Source organism: Heterocephalus glaber, unplaced genomic scaffold (assembly GCF_053883595.1).
Source record: "Heterocephalus glaber isolate CG9 unplaced genomic scaffold, H.glaber_assembly_v1.0 deba00001561, whole genome shotgun sequence".
Lineage (NCBI taxonomy): Eukaryota > Metazoa > Chordata > Mammalia > Rodentia > Bathyergidae > Heterocephalus > Heterocephalus glaber.
In genome coordinates this window covers 9,798,967-9,818,718 of record NW_028258349.1, presented here as the reverse complement: position 1 = coordinate 9,818,718, position 19,752 = coordinate 9,798,967, and the positions used below count along the sequence as shown (strand labels likewise).

Sequence of the window (19,752 nt, the reverse complement as noted above, 5' to 3'; positions counted from 1 at the left end):
TGCTACATAATCAAACTGAAACTTTAAGGAATAAAATAGGTCCCAAAACAGGCCAGTTTTTCCTGAAAACAGGAGACTCCAGCCACCTGAGTTAGCACAATAAGGAAGTACTCTGATTTAGCCTTAAAAATGGCCTGTTACCTACTTAAAAAAAAAAACCTCCCCTAAAAATAGCCTGATTGCCTGGTGTGGTGGCTCATACCAGTAGTCCCAGGACAGTGAAAGGCTGATGCAGGATGATCATAAATTCAAGGCCAGCCTGAACAACTTAGCAAGAACTTGTCTCAGATTTAAAAAGGGGATGTAGCTCAGTCCAAAGGCCCTGTGTTCAATCCCCCATACCAAAAAGAGAAAAGTAATTTGATGTTAACAAATCAATTTTACCTATTGGTCTGTTTCCTTGTTCCCACTGTGTTGTCATTCTATTTTGTAGAATGGACACTGGCCTGATTCATGACTCACAAATAAAAGTGATCTATAACCAAATTAGATAAATTAGATCTATAACTAACTTTGTTATAATCTTGTCTTTCTTTTTTTTTTTTTTTTTTTTGGTACCGGGGATCGAACTCCGGTCCTTGCACTTGTGCAGCAGGCGGCGAAACCACTGAGCTAAATCCCCAGCCCCTGTCTTTCGATAATGACATTCTGGAAAAGGCAAAACTTTAGGGACAGAAATCAGTTCAATGTTTTCCAGAACTTAGGGTGGGCAAAAAATACCACTCAAAAAACATGAAGGAGCCAGGCACATGCCTGTAATCCCAACATGTAGCAGGCTGAGGCAGGAGGATTGCTTCAAGTTCAAGGCCAGCCAGGGCTACGTAGTAAGTTCAAGGCCAGCCTGAACTACATAGAGTGACCCTGTCTCAAAATACAAAGACAAAAACAAAACAAAACAATAAACATGAGGACACTTTTTGGGAATGATAGAAACATTCCTTACCTTGATTGTTGTAGTACCTACATGATTGTGTGCTAGGCCCCTCCCCTTACAGTTTGGATCTTGCATATTCCCCACAGATCCATGTGTTAAAGGCTTGGTACCCAGAGTGGGGCTATTGGGAAGTGTTAGAGCCTTTGAAAGGTGGGATCTAGCGGAAGGTTCCTAGATCAGTGGGAATGTGCCTTCAAATGTGAGGCTTCAGCCCCTTCCTATTTCTTTTACTTTCTGGTTATGAGGTGAGCAATTTGCTCTGCTCTGGGCTCCCTGCTATCCCAACACCCCTTATCAGAAGCCCAATGCAATGGGTCACCCAATCTTAGACTGGACCTCCAAACCTGTGAGCCTAAATAAATCTATCTTCATAGCTGGTATGATGGAACATGCCTGTAATCCCAGCACATTGGGTGCCTGTGGCAGCAGGATCATAAGTTCAAGCCCAGCTTGGACAACTTAATGACTTAGTGAGACCTTGTTTCAAAATAAAAAAATAAAAAAATAAAAAGGAGTGGGGATATAGCTCAGTATGCAGGCCCTGGGTTCAATCACAGTACTGAAAAAAAATACCCAAAAAATCCTCTTTATAAGTTACTTATCTTGGATCTTTTGTTACAGTGATGGAAAGCTGAATAATATACCCCTTTTCTGAGGTTTGACTTTCTATGTTACCCAAAATCAACCATGGTGAAAATATTAAATGGAAAATTCCAGAAATAGACAATTCATAAGTTTAAAATTGTGTACAGTTAGAGTAGCATAATGAGATATTGCACAGTCTCACCCCATCCTTCCCAGGACATGAATCATCCCTTTGTCCAGCATATGATCACTATATAGACTACCCTGCCTTTCCTGTGTTAGTACTTTTCTTTATTATCAGATTGTCTGTGATAGTATTGCAGTGCTTGTGTTCAAGTGATCCTGACACACTAGCTATATAACACAACTAATGTCTCCCATAAGCATTGTATCACTTCATATCATCAAAAGAAGGACAATATTGAGGCCGGAGATTTAGCCTAGTGGTGCTGCCCCCTGCCTCGCAAGCACAAGGTTCTGAGTTCTATCCCCAGTACCAAAACAAACAAAGGACAGTATTATAAAGCAAACTTTATCATTGGTATATATATATATATATATATATATATATATATATATATACACATATATACACACACACACACAATGATAGAAAGAAATAGTATATATAATGTTTGGTGCTTTCAGAGTCTTGAAATGTATCCCAATGGATAAGGGGATATACATGTGTATACATTTGTCAAAATGTACTATGAGCATGACCTGCAAGGGTTTATCTCCTTTCCTAGCTCCTCCCTTAGCTCCCTTCTTCCTGTCCCCCATGCTATGAGCAGTTCTCCTCCACTATGCCCCTCTGCCATGACGTTCTGCTTGGGAACAAGCTGAACATACAAGGACTGAGGCTGCTGAAATGTGAGCCAAAATAAATCTCTCCTCCTTTAAGTTGCTGGTGTTGGGTATTGTGTCACAGTGATGAGAAAGTGACTGAGATGCTGTGTACCCTAAAAAGAGTGAATACTATTGTATTTAAATTATACTTCAAGACAGGTGTGATGGTATATGCCTGCAACCTCTGGGAGTCTGAGACGTGAGGATTGAAAATTTGAGCCCTGAGCCAGGCATGGGTGCGGTGAACACCTATAATCCCAGCACTTGGGAGGCTGAGGCAGGAGGATCACTGTGAGTTTGAGGCCAGCCTGGACTACATAGTCCTATTTCCAAAAAAGAAAAAAAAAGAAAAGAAAGAAAGAAAAAGAAAATTTGAGCCCAGACTCTTTTGTAGTTGCTGCTGGAGGAGAGGAAGGCACAGAAAAAACCTCTGTCTCAACTGTTTGTGTGCCACTAGTTGGCAGAATTGCTGGAAGGACACTTGTCATGTCCAGACTTGTTTCTACATCTGTGAGATGAGGGACCTCAGGGCTGTTTTCTAGGTCCAGATTTTAAATGCCGGTAAAGGAATACTTTAAGCCCTGGCAACCTCAGGTCTGAAATTTGAGCAGGCTCCCTGGACTCAGCACCCATGAGCACAGGGAGCTCCTAGGAGGTTGGAAAGGATGAAGCACAGACTCTGGCTTCCCCAGAACTGCCTGCCTTTATCCCCTGCTTGTTCCCAAAAGTGTCAAATCTCCACGAAGCCACCAGTCTACATCCCCAAGGTGAAGGTGGATCGTGAGCTGATAAAGGGGGCTACCAGATCTTTACACCTCAAGAATAAGCTGAAGTGGTCCCTCCAGCAGCTTCCAGGGAAGAAGCCAGAGAAGTCTGAGGCATCTACCATCTCAGGTGACTCTGGAAACTTAGGAAAAAGGAGGAAAAAAACAAAGGTTCGAGCTCAACAGAACAGGGGCCCAGGGCTCCAGCCCCCACCCAGCCACTCTGGACCCTTGGTGGCCCTGCTATGGGTGCAGCACCCATGGAAAGCTTTGGATGAAGAGCTCTCAGACTGGTAGGATATGTATCTGGGCTTACCTTTAGGAAAGTGCCCAGTGGAGGGTCAGGGAACAAGTAAACTACATATGAATAATCAGTGAACAACAGTGGGAACCAAGGTCTCATTATTCTTTCTACTGTTGCATGTTTGAAAATTTCTCTGCTAAAAAGTAAAACAGAAAGCAGCCCAGGCCAGCAGTGGGCCCAGTTCAGGGCATTTTATCCCTGTTAGGATAGGAGGAGTCGCAAGAGGTGTAGGGCTAAGGTTATTGTACATTAAAGAATTTGAGGGCCAGGAATTTAGCTCAATGGCAGTGCCTGCCTTTCAAGCACAAGGTCCTGAGTTTGATCTGTGGTGGTGGTGGTGGTGGGGAGAATTTGGCTGATTTTGCTCCTGAGTCCTGGAGAGAGGGCCCTAAGTTTTTGGAAATTCTTGAGTGATACAAGTGTCTCTGTTAGCCACAAGCCCTTGGGTCACACCTGAGTTTATGCCAGGAGGAGTTGGCTCAGGATGGGGCCGGCACCTGAAAGACCTATGGTGTGAATAGCAGGTTGGGGCTTTGAGCCATCCTGACCTCTGGGAGAGCAAGATGGGTGGGGATGGAGCTCAGTCATGTGGCCAATTCTTCAAGCCTTTGATGCAGCCAATCTTGCCTACAGAATGAAATTCCAATCTGATCCATGAACATAGAGGCTCAGAGGGCTTCCTGGCTGGCAAGGACACAGCTGGGCCAGGAGGGTGATGCTCCCTGCTCCTTGAGAACAGGGCAGCAAGCTCTCCATTCAAGGCCCTCCTCCTTGCCCTGTCCGTCTCCTTGTTTGGCTGGCTCTGATTTGTGTCTTTTATAATAAAATTGTAATAAGAAAAAAAAAAAAAAGAAAGAAAGAAAATCCAAGCCCAGCCTGGGCAATTTAATGACTTAATGAGACACTGTCTCAAAAAAAAGGCTGGGAATGTTGCCTGGTGGATAGGAAGGTCATAGGTTCAATCCCCAGTACCATGAACAAACAAACACCAAAAACATCAATAAAGCTGACTGTAAAAAAGTATAGATTCCATCTTCTCGATAGACCTGAATTCCCCTCTGTAACTTGGGCCTTTTGATTATGATAGAGTTATCTACCAGACAAAATGGCCCCAAGGGTCCTACATTCGAAAATGGCTCCTGTTCCTAAAATGGTTCCCGCTTATGGAATTGAGCCACTTGGGGGTGGGTGGGTGGAGGGAACCCTACTCCTTCTGGAGAAGCAAAACCTAACTTGTTGCTCCACCCTGCTATTGCAGATAGGTAAGTTAATTAGATATCTTGTGTGCAGTTAGGACCAGCCCTCCAGGAGCCAACATGGAAGACAATCAAGACACACTCACTGAAGGCCAGAATTGTGAAAGAAGACAAACTACACACCCTTGTGCTTCCCTTGGGGATAAATGGCACTGATTGATAGTCGAAATAGGTATCAATCATCTGATGGTGGGATCAGGGTCTTAACCCAGCCTCTCCAGGAAATATCCCTGACCCCCATTCTTACTGAAAATCCTTGTATGCTTGCTATGTGATTTGCTCCCCCACTGACCCCCATTGAATCAATATTACCTGGGTGACTGTACTTGTAATCTTATTGGTTGGTCATGGGTTTGTCCCACCTCATGCCCACCTTGTAAATTTCCGTTGGGTCTTATAGTTTTGTCCCACTTTGTACCCACTTCACCACATGCCTTTGTTGTATACAACATCTTTGAAAAGTGGGGTGAGCGGGCAACCCACCTTCTGGTCCCCCTTCTGTCCCTCTTAGGCAAAAGCTTTCTTTCTCCCAATAAATTTTTCTTACTCTTAACCTCTGTTCCTAGAATTCATGCTTCAATTTTAGAGAACACAAACTCACATTTCTGGTATCTAGTAGGTTTAGGAGTTACGCCTCTTCCCCCTATATCATTTTGGAGGTCTTCCACCAAGATTAATGGTCAGAGGTAAGAGTTTTCTTTCATAGGTTCTAACTTTGGTCTCTTTGCTTCATAGATTGTAACTTTTGTTTCATAGGCTCTAGACATTTGTTTCGTAGATTCTGGGTTTTGTTTCATATAAATTCTGGCCTTTGTTTTAGCTTTTGTTTCAAAAGTGTTGGCCAGGGATTTAGCTCAGTGGTTTTGCCGCCTGCCTCGCAAGCTCAAGGACCCAAGTTCAATCCCTGGTACCAAAAAAAAAAAAAAAAAACAAATCCAAAAGTGTCTTAATTTTAAGTTGTGTGTTTTAAATGTTTGCAAATTTCTTATGCATTGTCTTTTGTTAAAATTACGTTTTATTGTTTTGTTACATTTGGACTTACTTGCTTTAAAATGTTGTAAAATGGGTCTCTTATGAAATTGTCTCAGATAAAAACAGTTCAGGCTTTTATCTGTCCCTTATAGAATGCCAAACAGTGGTTACTCTGCCAGCTAGTAATTGCCTTTAGGGCAGCTCCCACTCTCAAAGCAGAGGGCAGATTTCTCCAGTTGTCCTCTGGTGAATCCCCACTCCCATTGATACCAATGGTGGGTGGAATGTTGACCAGACAGGCAATTGGGTTCCTTTCGGGGATAGATCTCTGCTTGTGTGGAACTAGTGGAAACTGAGGTGACGACTGAGGGGTCAAGGCCAGGGCTACTCTCTGGCGGATACCCAAAGGTCCCTCAGAAGAAACTAGGTCCCGACAGCCCACCTGGGTAATCAGAAAATCTCCACATCTTGTCCCTATCTGGACTCCTCAGTGAGGTGAAAGGGGAACTCTGTCGGTGATCATCAGATATCCTCTGTCTCAGAGTGATCTGAAGCAATTTCATCAGAGCCCTTTCTTAAGCCTCCATTAAAAGTTGAGCTACAGTTTTGGAGTGCTTTCTCTACTACTAGTAAGACAGACCTCTAGACAAATGTAGAAAATGAATCTTTGATAGATTAAAAGCTACCTGAACCTTTTCTCCCCCCAGGCATGGTCTTCATCGTTTGTGTGTAGGGGAAAAATGCCTTTTCTGATAGGTTATGGACTTTGGAACATTGACTGTGGACTTATAAAATGCTGTATGGTGGTTTTTGGGGAATGTTTAACCAGCTTGGGGTTTTTTTGGACTTTTTCTCTCTGCTAGTGAGTTAAAAACTCCCCTTAAATTTTTCTCCAGCTTGTTGGTGAAGGGGTCGCCGAAAGGAAGGGGCACACAAATGTTCAAGCAAGCTTTATTGGGGCGGCAGTCTGCAGCCTGCCAGGACTGACTCACAAAAGCGAGGCCAGCCACAGCAGGAGCTGAGCTGGAGGCTTATATGGAGTTTTTGCATGGGGGAGAGCACGTAGTCCTTTGATGTGGGTGATTGCAGTTAGGGCATATAGCAACAAATTTTGGTTGGGGGATGGAGTGACAGGCTCCAGGAGGTCCCTATCTTAAGGGAACATTTGGTCCTGAAAACTGGTGGGGCAGAGAAGCCCCTAACAGGGTAGGAGGTCATTAACTAGGGGGGGTCAAGCCTTTGTTATGCGGGAGTTCCCTGTTTGCCGTTTTGGGAGGAGAACCGAGGTGAGAAGCGGGAGGAGAGAGCTTGTTCTTGTGGGGGGTTCGGAATGCCGAACAGTTGGGAGTTCATTTCAGAATCCCTAGTAGTCAGACCGCTCCTCCTTCCAGAAAGTCAGACTAAGGCAACTCAAAACAACTGTTTTGTCTTGCACTTGGGAAAATAACAATCAGTAACTTGCATTTGTGTTTTTACATGCTAAATAGAATATGGGACTACTTTCGTCAGCCTTCCTCTTCCTTCGTGCATGCCTGTAGGAAGTTGATAAAGGAGGACCTATGAGTTTCAAATACTTAGTGAATTTTAAATGGACCTTAAAGGAGTAGCCTTGCCTTGCTAATAAAAGTTTCCCAAATGACTGGATAGACAAGAAATTTCTCAGAGCTTTCTCTGCCCTAGGGCCCAGGGCAAAATCTCTGAACAATCTCTGGAAGTGATCTCTTTTGCAGGGAAAGTGCCCTAATTTGACTGTTGACCTGTTTTCTTCTCTCTCCTTCAAGGAACTAGAAAGCAGTGGTTTAAACCTCTTGGTTTGCTAGCAATAATTCCTTCTCTAAACATGATTGTTATGGCTAACATCAATTGTAACTTGTGCTTTAAGAGTACCTACTGGAGTAAAGATGTAAGTTACCTGAGGAAGATAAGATTGCATGCTGGTAAAAGGTAGATACTTGAGTCCAGTTTTATTTTTTGGTTCTCTCTCCAGATGGTAGCTACCTACCCTGGGGTGGTATAAACTTTGGAGGATGCCCTGGGGATGCCCTGGGGATGCCCTAGGGGGAACAGGAATCAAGCAGAGACTTATGGGATGCCATATTTATTTCTCTTGTTTCAGATTAGGAGCTCCATATCTGAACCTCTTACTCCTTTGAAATATATTAAGGAGCAATTTAGTATTTCTCCACACCCACTCGTGGTATGCCTACCTCCTAAAGCCAAGTACACAGAGGAAAGCACGATTAGAATTATGCTGTAAAAGAGAGAAAATGGTCAAAATAATCTTATGTTGAGATTTTCTTTACATTAAGAAGTAATTCTTGCTTGTGTTCAAATATAAATGTGGGCCATGGAAAATGAAAGACACCTCATCCTTAAGGCATTCAGTACCTCTAAGCCTAAGGCTACTCCTCACCCTAGCCACCAGGTGCTGAGGTTGGAATTTCTAGGCCAGTTATAATTAATCTCCACGAGCCTATATCCATCCTGAGCTAAGCTGTTGAGGTCCTTCAAAGACAATATCCCTTGCAGGAAGTAAATGGCAAATATGGGACTACCTGGGTTCATGTGTCTTTCTCTCAGTAATCTTAGACAGATCAAATGAGACTTAAGTTTTCAGATTACCCTGATATGTACATTGAGGTCTTTTAGAGGGCTTACTCAGACCTATGGACTAGATTAAAAAGATATAATGTTGCTCTTAAATCAAACATTGATTTCTAATGAGAGACAAGTACTATTACAAGCTGCTACTACATATAGTGACAAATACCTTAATTTGGAAGCTCAAAAGACAGGCAGCCAAGGGACTAACTGGTTCCTACTGGAACACAACCAGTTCCTATACAAGACCCCTACTGGCCTACCAATCAGATAGGAAAGTAAAATAGAAGACATTTTCAGGCATGTATTCTTGAAGATCTAAGAAAGATAAGAACTAAGTCCTTCAGTTATTTTAAATTGTCAACTCTTTACCAGGAAAAAGATGAGGACATCCCTAGATCCTGATTTGATAGAAGGAAATACTAGTTTTTCCCAAGTCACAGTCTTGCAATATGTAGATGGTATGTTATCTTCCCCCTCAGAAGAGCTTTCTAGCCAAGAATCTGCTCTGCTGAATTTTCTAACAGACAGGTGTTGTACTGTTTCTAGATCTAAGGCACAGCTTTGCAGCCTTGAGATAAAATATTTAGGGCTTATTATATCTAAGGGAACCCAAAGACTGAGGGAAGAAAGAATTAAATCAATTCTTTCCTTTCCACAGTCCAAGACTCTAAAACAGCTAAGGAGATTCCTGGAAATTATAGGCTTTTGTGGCCTTCACATAGCAGGATAAAATGAGAATGTGTGACCCCTCTATTAGCTTATAGAAAAACCCAAGAGACAGACACCTGGGGACCTCATTCCCAGACCCCACTCTAGAATTTCAAACAAGCACTTCTAAGTGCCTAACTACAGTACACCATTTCAGTTTGTATGTTAATAAAAGGTGAGACATGGCTTTGGGAGTGTTTCTACAACATCAGTGAGCTGCTCAACAGCCTGTAGGGTATTTCAATCATAAATTAGATATTATAGATTCAGTGTAATTCATTAAAAGGGTAAGCCCTAAACAATATAGTTAGAACACTTTCATTCTCTATGAAGAGGCAAAAAGCAGCCATTTGGGTTTTTTGCTTATTGGTTTGATTTTTCTGCTTGGCAATGCAGTGGGAGTCAATCATAGCTTTTGTTCTGGAGACATGTTTTGCTAAGGATCACAGATCCACTCTGGAAAAGCTCCTGGTCTTAATTGTCCTTCTACACCTGAGATGGTTAAGATTTAGTTCTTGTGCCATACTTAAAGGCACTCCTCTGTCCCTTCTCCACTGCCCTTCTAATAAATAACAGTTTGATTCAAGGAACTTTCCTTTTCTGTGGCTGCTGGATTTCAAGACAAAGCTTCCAGAATGGTGAGTTTCCCCTCCCTGGAATCCTTCCAGAGTAAAGCTGACCTTCATTTATCACTGGACCATATAGAAAACTGGTCTAGGTTTAATCCTGAAACACAAAAGATAAATGTCAAAGTTTTAGTTCATATTTATCTGTCTTTCAGCCCTCAGGCAAAATTAGAGAATGCTAAGAACGGCTAACCTGGCTCTGGCCACTTCCTTGCACCTCTCGTCAGCCACCACTGGCACTGGATGAGATAGTCTAAGGGGCACCTTAGGGGCTGGGGATTTAGCTCAGTGGTTCTGGTGCCTGCCTCACAAGCACAAGGTCCAGAGTTCAATCCCCGGTACAAAAAAAAAAGAGGCACCTTAGATTGGGCACAGAACAAGAGAGATAGACAAGGATACCTTCTTTCCCTTTGTTTTCAAAATGGGAAAAACTCATAGGTAGACATCTACAGCACAGCAGGTTGGAGTGTTAGCAGGGCTTCTTCCCTCACTGTTTGAAATTCATACTTAGCTCCAAAGAGTGTCACCTAGTCTCTTCTACATGCAAACCTGGCCTGAGCAGACCCCACTGGAGATAGTTAAAATTACCTTTAACGGTCTGTCCCTTTAGAGGGAACAATTACATGTGGCCATCAAACAACTGTGGTTATCAAAGCAACAATGAGAAGCCTGTGTAGCTGGGTATTCCAGTCAGATAAACCATCAGCTTAGGGCCTATCTTAAAATGGTCTTTGCTTTCACAGTTGTAGAAGATTTTTATTCCTTTTGATTCTTATTACAAGAGATCTTTATTAATTGATCTACAAATTTTTGACTAGTCTTATTTATAGTTATAAACCTAAAAATTATAAAAGTTATTATAATTCAACTTGGCCAAATACATCTGAGTGCACTCCAGTTTACAAACAAGTTGTCTTATGTGTGTGTCTGCTGTCTGTTCAATTTGTTACAACATGTACAGCTGTTATGTTTGAGCTTTTTTCTTTTGGCATTTTAGATTTTTTAAAGATGTTTGCCTGTAACTCAGGTTGGCTTATAGATAAATGTAATTAAAGACATGGTTCCCCCAGGTTGCCAGATGATCCAAATAATGTCAACTGGTTTTACAAATACAGTACATATTGTTGTCTATGTATAATATTGGGAATCTTTCATTGGTCAAAAATAATGTGTTAATTGTTATGACCTAGCTCTCAGGTCATCTAAAAATTTGTTAAGATAATTAAATAAAGACTCTTGGGCTTAGGAAAACTACTGGACAGGACTCCCCTTGGTAAATAAAGGAGCAGCTTCCTGGAAAAATTTATTCCAGCTTTTGCTCACAAAGGGGACCCCAATTTCATAATGTCATGGGAAATATATTGCTAAACATATCGTGATATGTATACATTGGTCATGGTCTAAGTTTTCTGTGGGAAAACCAAGTTTTATTTTAAATGTTCTTGGTACAAAACAAAATTAAGGGACAAAGGGTTTCATGTAACTGATACTCATTATTATTACACGGTGTATATATATATATATATTCATGCCTTCCGGGTGTACAAGTCTTCTAGGATATTGTATATGGTAATGATCTTTTTTGACTTAGGTATCTGCCTTTTTCTTGCACTCTATCTACTTGTGATAAGAGGTACATGTCAAGCCAGCATGAGAAAACCAGTCAAATAATAGTTATTTTAAAAACTTACATGATGTATGTTATATGCGTCACCACACTTAAGGATGCTCAGTCACCAAACACTTGAAACAATGTCACACTAAAATTAGAGGCTAGACATTATGAACTCCTAAGATACATTTATAGGCCAATATGTATGTTCTCTTTAGATGGCATCCTAATAAAGAATAATAAATAAGAGTTTTCTTTTTTTTATTTTTGGAACTGGGGCCCGAACTCAGGTCCTTGCACTTGCAAGGCAGGCAGCGGAACCACTGAGCTAAATTCCCAGCCCAATAAGTTTTCCTTATGTCATTTAATGTTTTGTGATCAGATGAAGGTGTTTGACTAAAAGACTATTCCATACTAAGACAGACATGTAAGTGTTACAAAGAAGATATCATCATGATTGTCATGCTAAAATACTACCTGTGGCTCTTGATTTTAAGTTTTTCTATACAACATATAACTGTTGTCTGTTAGCATTTTACCAACCATGGTTGGTAAAACAACAGCCCTCTAACTGTGCTTTATACTTCAAAAGTCTGGTGTCTTAACTATTACAACAGTTAAGCTCACTGCTCCTACTGAAATACTTATGTCACTGATCTTCTCTTCTGGGTGTTCAACAACTAAAGTTTGAAGAACAAAACTAGAAAGGTAACTGGGCTAAGAGGACAGCCAATATTTTGGCCCTGGCTCCTCAAGGTCAACAAAAAATCCAGGACATGAAGGAACCTTTCCTACAGTATCCTACCTACATCTTTGGTAAGTTACTCAACCTCCTGAGCAGGGAGATTGCTGGGCACCAGAAGACAAATGTACCATGTGCCAAAGGAGTGTCACAATGAGGTAAAAATCTCCCATGTTTTCACTAAAAGCAACAAGGTTCTAGCAAGGCCATCACCCATCCTGATAGCTGACCCTGACAGAGGAGCTGAGAGGCTCTATTCATGGTTCCAAAGTGATGCCTGAGGAGACTTAACTGACCTTGATAGATAGCAAGAGGTTCATACTGATTGACACAGGTCTCACTTTAACTTGGTCTTAAACACCCAGCAGAAAAGAATAACCAAAAGAGGTATAAAATAATGCCATAGTAATAAAGCTAGATATAAAAAGGGGCTGCAGTCACTGACCCTTTCTGGCAGTTTCTAGCTATACCAGTAGCTGACCACAGTTATGGGTCATTAGGAAAAAACCATGGTAAAATCTCTAAGTGCTCAGCTAGAGTTTTAAATTTCTTAGGCAAGATTTGTTCTTCAAATTGTCTCTTATCGTCTTACAGCTAAAACTAGAGATTTAGGGCTGGGGATTTAGCTCAGTGGTTCCACCGCCTGCCTTCCAAGCACAAGGTCCTGAGTTCAATCCCTGGTACCAAAAAAATAAATTAATTAAAAATAAATAAATAAAAGACAAATAAGAATCAAGATATATCAAAAAAAAAAAAAGGTAATGATCATCCTGCCTCAGCCGCCCAATTGCTGGGATTACGGGCGTGAGCCACCACACCCAGTAGTCTCAACATTTAAAAAGGAGCTGAGGCAGTGGTGGTGCCTGCTAGCACTCAGGAGGCTGAAGCAGGAGGATCCAGAGCTCTAGGCTGTTTCCGCCAGGGTGATACAGAGGAAATGAATATAACTCCCCACCCAGTAGATATCAGATACGCCGAATTCATGGGACCCAGAATCAAAGATTGAATTCTAAGGAACTACGGAGGTTCACAGGAGGGAAATTTTGAGTGAGAGAGGGAAGAGAGAGAGAACTTCTGAGAGACAGGAGGGGACTGGAAAGTGGGTTGCAAAGAAGCCCACTTCTCAAAGGAAGTTTCACAGAGCAAAATCAAGAGTTCCAGGGGCCATGGAGAGCAGCGCTGGTGGTGGCGGGCGAGCCTGGTGGACGGTGGCCGAGCACTTCCAGGCACCGCTGGTCTTCTACGTGGACGCGGAGCAGGAGGAGCTCGTGTTCGGCCGCGAGGACAGCGACCTTCGGCGGCGCATCGAGGAGCACAGCCACACGCTGATCCAGCTGGAGGCCTGGGCCACGGAGGTGGGCCAGATGCGTGTCACGGTGGTGGGCCCCCCGGGGGCGCAGCGCTGGCTGTGGGGGCTGCTGTGCAGCCTGGGCAATGGGGAGCCAGGCAGCCAGGCCCGGGGCCACACGATGCTGCAGCGCGTGCGCAGCCGCCCGCTGAGCTGGGCGGAGCTGGCCGCCTTCGGCCGGGAGCAGCATCAGGTGGGGGACATGTGTTGTGCCCAGATTGTGGGACTGTATGATTCAAAATTCAATTATTCCCCTAGTCTCTGTTGTGTTTAAAAATTTAATGGTTAGAATGTGCTTGTTAGTCTTGAGATAGTAGATAAAATCTGTAACAAAGCAAAGTTCCTAAGTAAATCATTCAACCCCTTGTTTGTCCGGAGAATGAAAATTCCCGGACCCACTATCGGTAGAACAATCCATCACTATGTCTGCTGATCATCAGTACGTGACGGTCGTGACCATATGGTCCTGACCATTACTGTGTGTCTGCTGACCGTCAGTACGTGACAGTCGACCACCAACCTTTGTTCCTTTTTTTTCCGTGAATCTACATGTTAACCTCCCCCTCTCAACCCCTATAAAAACAGCCTCGGACTCTGAGCCAGTTGCCTCTCTTAGCCACTTTGCTTTGGGAGTGCCGCCGTCTGGCCAGACTAATAAAGGTCTGTTTTATTCTCCAACTTGTCCGGTGTGTTCCTTCCCGGGTGATCGTCGCTGCAATCAGCTCCTCGGAGCATTTGGTAAGGCCCTTGGTCTTACAAGATTACGAAGTCCCAAAGATCACCAGGAGGCCGTTTCCAATGTAAGCACACGAGGGTCATTTATTCAAGCTTAAGCAGGGACTCTCAATTGTCACCGACACAGTGGATCAAGACTGAGAGCCCCAAGTTCCAAATTAGCAGGGTTTTTATTGAGATTACAGCAAGCTTCAATCATTAGCAGCCATATGATTGGTTAACATTTAGCAAGTATGAAGTGTAGAATTTTGATTGGCTAGGCTCATTGGGGGTTGAAGGGGATTACATATAGGTTTTTACAAGAAAAATGGGGACAAAGGTTAGTGGTCTACTGTCACGTACTGATGGTCAGCAGACATCTTGATTAATGGTCATGACCACCCTGTGTGGATAGTCAGCACGTTAACAGATTGTCCTATAGATAGTGGGCCCGGGACACTTGTTTCTAGGGCAAACAGATGGCTGAGTAATGAGTTTAGGAATCTTGAGTTACAGATCATGTCTTTTGTCCCAGATTAAGCACATTTAATCATTAATTTGAAAGAACAAAGGAGACTGCTCCATTTTGGACAAAATGGAGTCATTCTGGTCTCACATTAGCAAAATGGAGTCACTTTTGGTCTCACACATGTCCCAGGCCACCTGAGTGCGGTTGTGGTCCTGCAAGTGCCTCGGGTCCTCCTGGTCCTGTGGCTCAGCTGCTGTGGCTTCTCCTGGAGCCCATTGCACCCAGGACCAGGGCCCGAGTGAGTCCCCAGAGGCCAAGCTGGGAAAAGCTGACTGGGCGTGGATCCTGGCTCCTCCTGTGTGGGCAGCTCCAGGCCTGCATCTGGGGCGAGAAGTCCCAGGGCAGGAGAACTGCTCTGCTGCCCTGATCCCCGATGACACCACACCAGCCCCTGACTGAAGCCTGAGAGCTGTGGAGTCGGCCTGGGCAGTAGAGCAAGTTGGAGGCTGGCCTGGGGTACACGGAAGACTTTGTCCCCAAAACTGAAAAAATGTCCAATGGGAGGGGATTGTGGAGGGGGAGAGGGTGGTGACTATAATGAAGATGTCATGTACGTGTACCAAGGCCTCATGATAAATGTAATCGTTATGTATTTGCATCATGTACCAATCAAAATAAAATTTATTTCCCCACCTTAAAAAAAACTAGAGAGATTTATAACAAAGTATCAGACTTATATATAAACTTATCAATGAAAGAATCTAAGACCCAGCAGGTTAGAATCACTATTTCAATTTCTAAGTGCAACTTTCTCCCCAACCTGCCCTTCCATTCTAGTGTGCTCATGCTTAGATTACACATGCTCTAATTTCTTAAAAGTTTTGTTTATTCTTGCCTAGAGGCTGCCAAACTCCAAGCAGTCATACAAATGGAACCAATGACAAATTTGCTAGACTTCTTTTACCAGGATTCACCAGATCGACCTTGTATACAGCTCATAACTGCTAAACTATACAATACAACTTCTATGTTGGATTCTGAAGTCCCCTGGACTTTCTCCTTATCCTCTTTGTGGGAGGTTATTACTAGTTCCTCCCAGTGGAGACCCTTGTTGGCTATATTCATAGCAATCCTGCTGATCTTATAATTTGGCCCATGTATTAACTGTTTCTTTGGTTTTGTGTCCTCCAGACTCAAAGCTGTATGGCTACCAAGATGACAATACCTGGCACCTATTGAGGGCCTTTAGATAGACTCTGTAGAGTAACTCTTACTGCTGATCACAACTACAACCCTGTTCAGCTGGAAGTAGCCAGAACAGTCTTTGCCCTTTGCCCCCTCACAGTAGTTATGGGTACTTCTTCAGAGGAGGGAATATTGCAGATAGATAAGTTAGATATCTCGTGTGCAGTTAGACAGGACCAGCCCTCCAGGAGCTAACACGGCAAGGAGCTAACATGGAAGACAATCAAGACATACTCACTGAAGGCCAGAATTGTAAAAGGAGAGAAACTACACACCCTTGTGCTTCCCCTGAGGATAAATGCCTGACCCCCATTCTTACTGAAAATCCTTGTGTGCTTGCTACGTGACTTTCTCCCCCATTTGACCCCCATTTAATCAATATTACCTGAGTGGCTGTACTTGTAATCTTATTGGCTGGTCATGGTTTTGTCCCACCTCATGCCCACCTTGTACATTTCCATTGGGTCTTAGAGTTTTGTCCCACTTTGTACCCACTTCACCACATGCCTTTGCTGTATACAACCTCTTTGAAAAGTGGGGTGAGCGGGCAACCCACTTTCCGGTCCCCCTTCTGTCCCTCTTAGGCAGAAGCTTTCTTTCTCCCAATAAATTTTTCCTACTCTTAACCTCTGTTCCTAGAATTCATGCTTCAATTTTATTTTATTTATTTATTTTTTGGGGTACCAGGGATTGAACTTGGGTCCTTGCGCATGCGCAGCAGGCGGCAAAACCACTGAGCTGAATCCCCGGCTATCATGCTTCAATTTTAGAGAACACGAACTCATGTTTCAGATATCTAGTAGGTTTGGGAGTTACCTCTCTTCCCCCTACATCACTGCTGCCCTCATGATTCTCCCCTTCCAATCACTTGGCATCTGGCTGCCTGCCCAACAACCTGACCAATTCTCAACTCTCACGATACTCTCCCCACTACACCGCCCTATATAAACCTCACCCCAGTTAATCTCATTCTCTCTCTGGAAGCTCCTTTCCAATAAAGCCTTTCCTTGGGCCCTCCTGTTTTGGCTTGTTTTCTTCCAGATTACATATTGCCATGTCCTAGAACATATATTTGCATTGGTCCTCAGTTGCTGTCACAGAACTTCTAAAAATCTTTGGACTTTTCTGTGTCATAGGAGTGATTTTTGAGCTCCTTTGAGAACACCTGAGTTTATGCTAAGGTGACTTTGCAGGGATCCCCTACATGGCCACAGGATGGGGTCATCCACCAATAAGCCCAGGTGATTAGAGGATTAAAGGGATGACACTTCCATCCTCACCCACCAACCTCCACGAAAGGAGGACAACTGGCAATCAGTCTCTATAAAAACTTCCACATTTGATGGGTTGTGGAACACATGGAGGTCCTGGCAGGCTGCCATCTCGAGAGGGCATCAAAACCCTGTCCCCACCCCCAATCCTTTGCTCTGTTCATCTCTTTTTCTGGCCATTCATCTTTATCCTTTACAATAAACTGTTCAAGCTGAGTGTGGTAGCACCTGCCTGTAATCTAAGTACTTGGGAGGCTAAGGCAAGAGGATTTCTATGAGTTCAAGGCCAGTCTGGGCTACAATAGTAAATTTAAGACTAGGGAAAACTACACCATGAAACCCTGTCTCCAAACAAACAAACCCTGGTCGATGTAAGTAAGTTGTTTCTCTGAGTTGATTGCTATCCTAGGAAATTATCAAATAAACATAACATAAAATGTTGTCAAATAAATTAGTGATAGACCAACTCTCCAAAGCAAAGAATCAATTCAGGAATATGTGATATATTAGGGTTCTCCAGAGGAACAGAGCCAATAGAATATATGAGGGGATTTATTAGATTGATTTACATGATCGGGGGCTGAATAGTCAGTCGTGTCACCAGAAAGGGTCCCAAGAGGTTCCCACTGAGATAAGGATCCTAAACCCGTCCTACCCACAGAATAAGTTTACAGGTTTGTTGACTCTTGTCTCAGAAAGAAAATTTTCAGGATGTGTCATTAAGAGGCGTAAAGGTATTTATTAGGCATAAATTTAAAAGTACACACTCATTGGGTATGGTGGGGCACCCCTATAATCCCAGCACTTGGGTGGCTGAGGCAGGAGGATTGCCAAAAGTTTAAGGTCAGCCCTGGGCTACATAGTGAGTTCAAGGCCAGCCTGAACTACATAGCAAGACCCTGTCTCAAAACAAAAACAGTGCACAAAGAAATAGAGTGGAGCTGAGAGACAGATTATTCCTTGGAATTGGGAACATTTATGCTTTGAAGGGCTGGAAAATCCAGGAAAAGGTGTCACACACACACACACGCACACACACACACACACACACACACACAGAGCAAGGGTATTGGTCCATTTTACAAGTATGAGCCTCTACCCACTTTTGTAGCCATGGTCTACCTATATAGTTTAAGCTCGTCCTGAATTCACTGTGCTTGGACTTGTGGCACTCCTGCCTCAGCCTTGAAAATGTTGTGAATACAGATATGCACCATCACATTGGCCTGTTTTTCTTTTAGGGATGGATAACTTAACGATTCTTTAAAGGATGGGCAATTTAAGCATTCTCTGAATTCTTTCAACTTGTTCTTTTATCTTAGCATCAGTTTCCTGCTCTTTTTAAACTAAGCCATTTTAGGGACTGTGTTCTTGAGAAATTTTGGGTGTGATGAGTCTGGAAGGAAAGGAGCCTAAATTAATGAAGGGAATGCTGATATGGATAGCCTTGAATACCTTTGACTGGGTTATGGAAGTTGCAGTCCTTTTAGTAGTCCTCTTTTTACCTATCATTATTGTTTCTATCCTACCTCAGTTCCTCAGTGAACCTCTGTAGGCTGCAGAGCTAGGAAATGATAGCTGTTCACTTTAAGAAGCTGGAAGCTGGGCCGGGGATTTAGCTCAGTGGTTTTGCTGCCTGCTGCTCAAGCGCAAGGACCCAAGTTAGATCCTCGGTACCCCCCCAAAAAAGAAGCTGGAAGCTGGAAGCCTTAGAACTAGAGGGACCAAAGATAAAGCCCCAGAGTGAGGCTGAAGGCTGGGAAGCCTGCAAGAGAGTTTTGATATGAGTCTGCATTCAATGGCTGAAGAATCTGGAGTCTGATGTCCACAGGTAACAGCAACAGCTCCAGAGGGCTGAGGGCGTGCACACTTGAGTTTTCCTTTTCTTCCACTTTTTCTGTCCATCGGGCCCCAGCCTATTGGATAGTGCCAATCACAGATAGAGCTGGTATTCCCTGACTGGGTTAGCCCACACACATAGTTCAGGTAGCATAATGGGGCTGAAGAAATCAATCTCCTCCAACCACTTGAGTTTGGGCAACACCCTAGGGCCAATCCTCCTTCCATTGTTTTAAGAGAGTTAGAAAATAAAATAACAAAGACCCAGGAAATCTTTGAAGCTCTAAGCAAGAGCTCCTCAGAGGTAACTGGCTGGGGTGTACTTCTTTTAAAAATCTGAAAGGCAGAGTTATCAGTGTTCTGTGCTATGCTTTTCATCCCTTTTGCCCCAATATCACTTTTCTGTTTGTGCCACCCTTTTGTTTCTGTTGGCATGGACTTGGCCTGAGCACATCTTCCCATGATCTTTAATAAATGTAGCTGCTTTTTACTTACCATTGGGTGTACATTTGCAATTCATCGCTTGTCATACACAAGAGCCTGGAACTTATGTGTTCTAGCTACAGTCAGTAACACACACCAGTCTTCTCTGGAAACACCCCCACAGACACATCCAGAAGAACTCTTTTTTTTTTTTTTTACAATGTTATTTTCTATTTTATTTTGTTAGCTTTTACTCTTCACTGAGTTTTTTTTTTTCACTGAGTTTTAATACATACAGAATAAGTGTATGCAATACACAACCTTAAGTGTGCACTTAGTGAAATCAGACATGCATGTACACCTGCTTGATGGTATCAGAGTTTCCTTGTGGTATGCTACTCTCTTGTGTGGCCTCCTGTGGGAAAGTGACTCACCTGGACTTCCGTGTCAGTGTTCTCTGCTCACTGCAGCACCGAGAGCAACCCTT

General features: G+C 43.2%; 1 pseudogene; it reads left to right on the top strand.

Annotated features, from left to right (window-relative positions):
- Window positions 1-2,119: 2,119 nt before the first annotated feature.
- Window positions 2,120-16,780, top strand: LOC147823993 (KHDC1-like protein pseudogene; annotated as a pseudogene).
- Window positions 16,781-19,752: the final 2,972 nt, after the last annotated feature.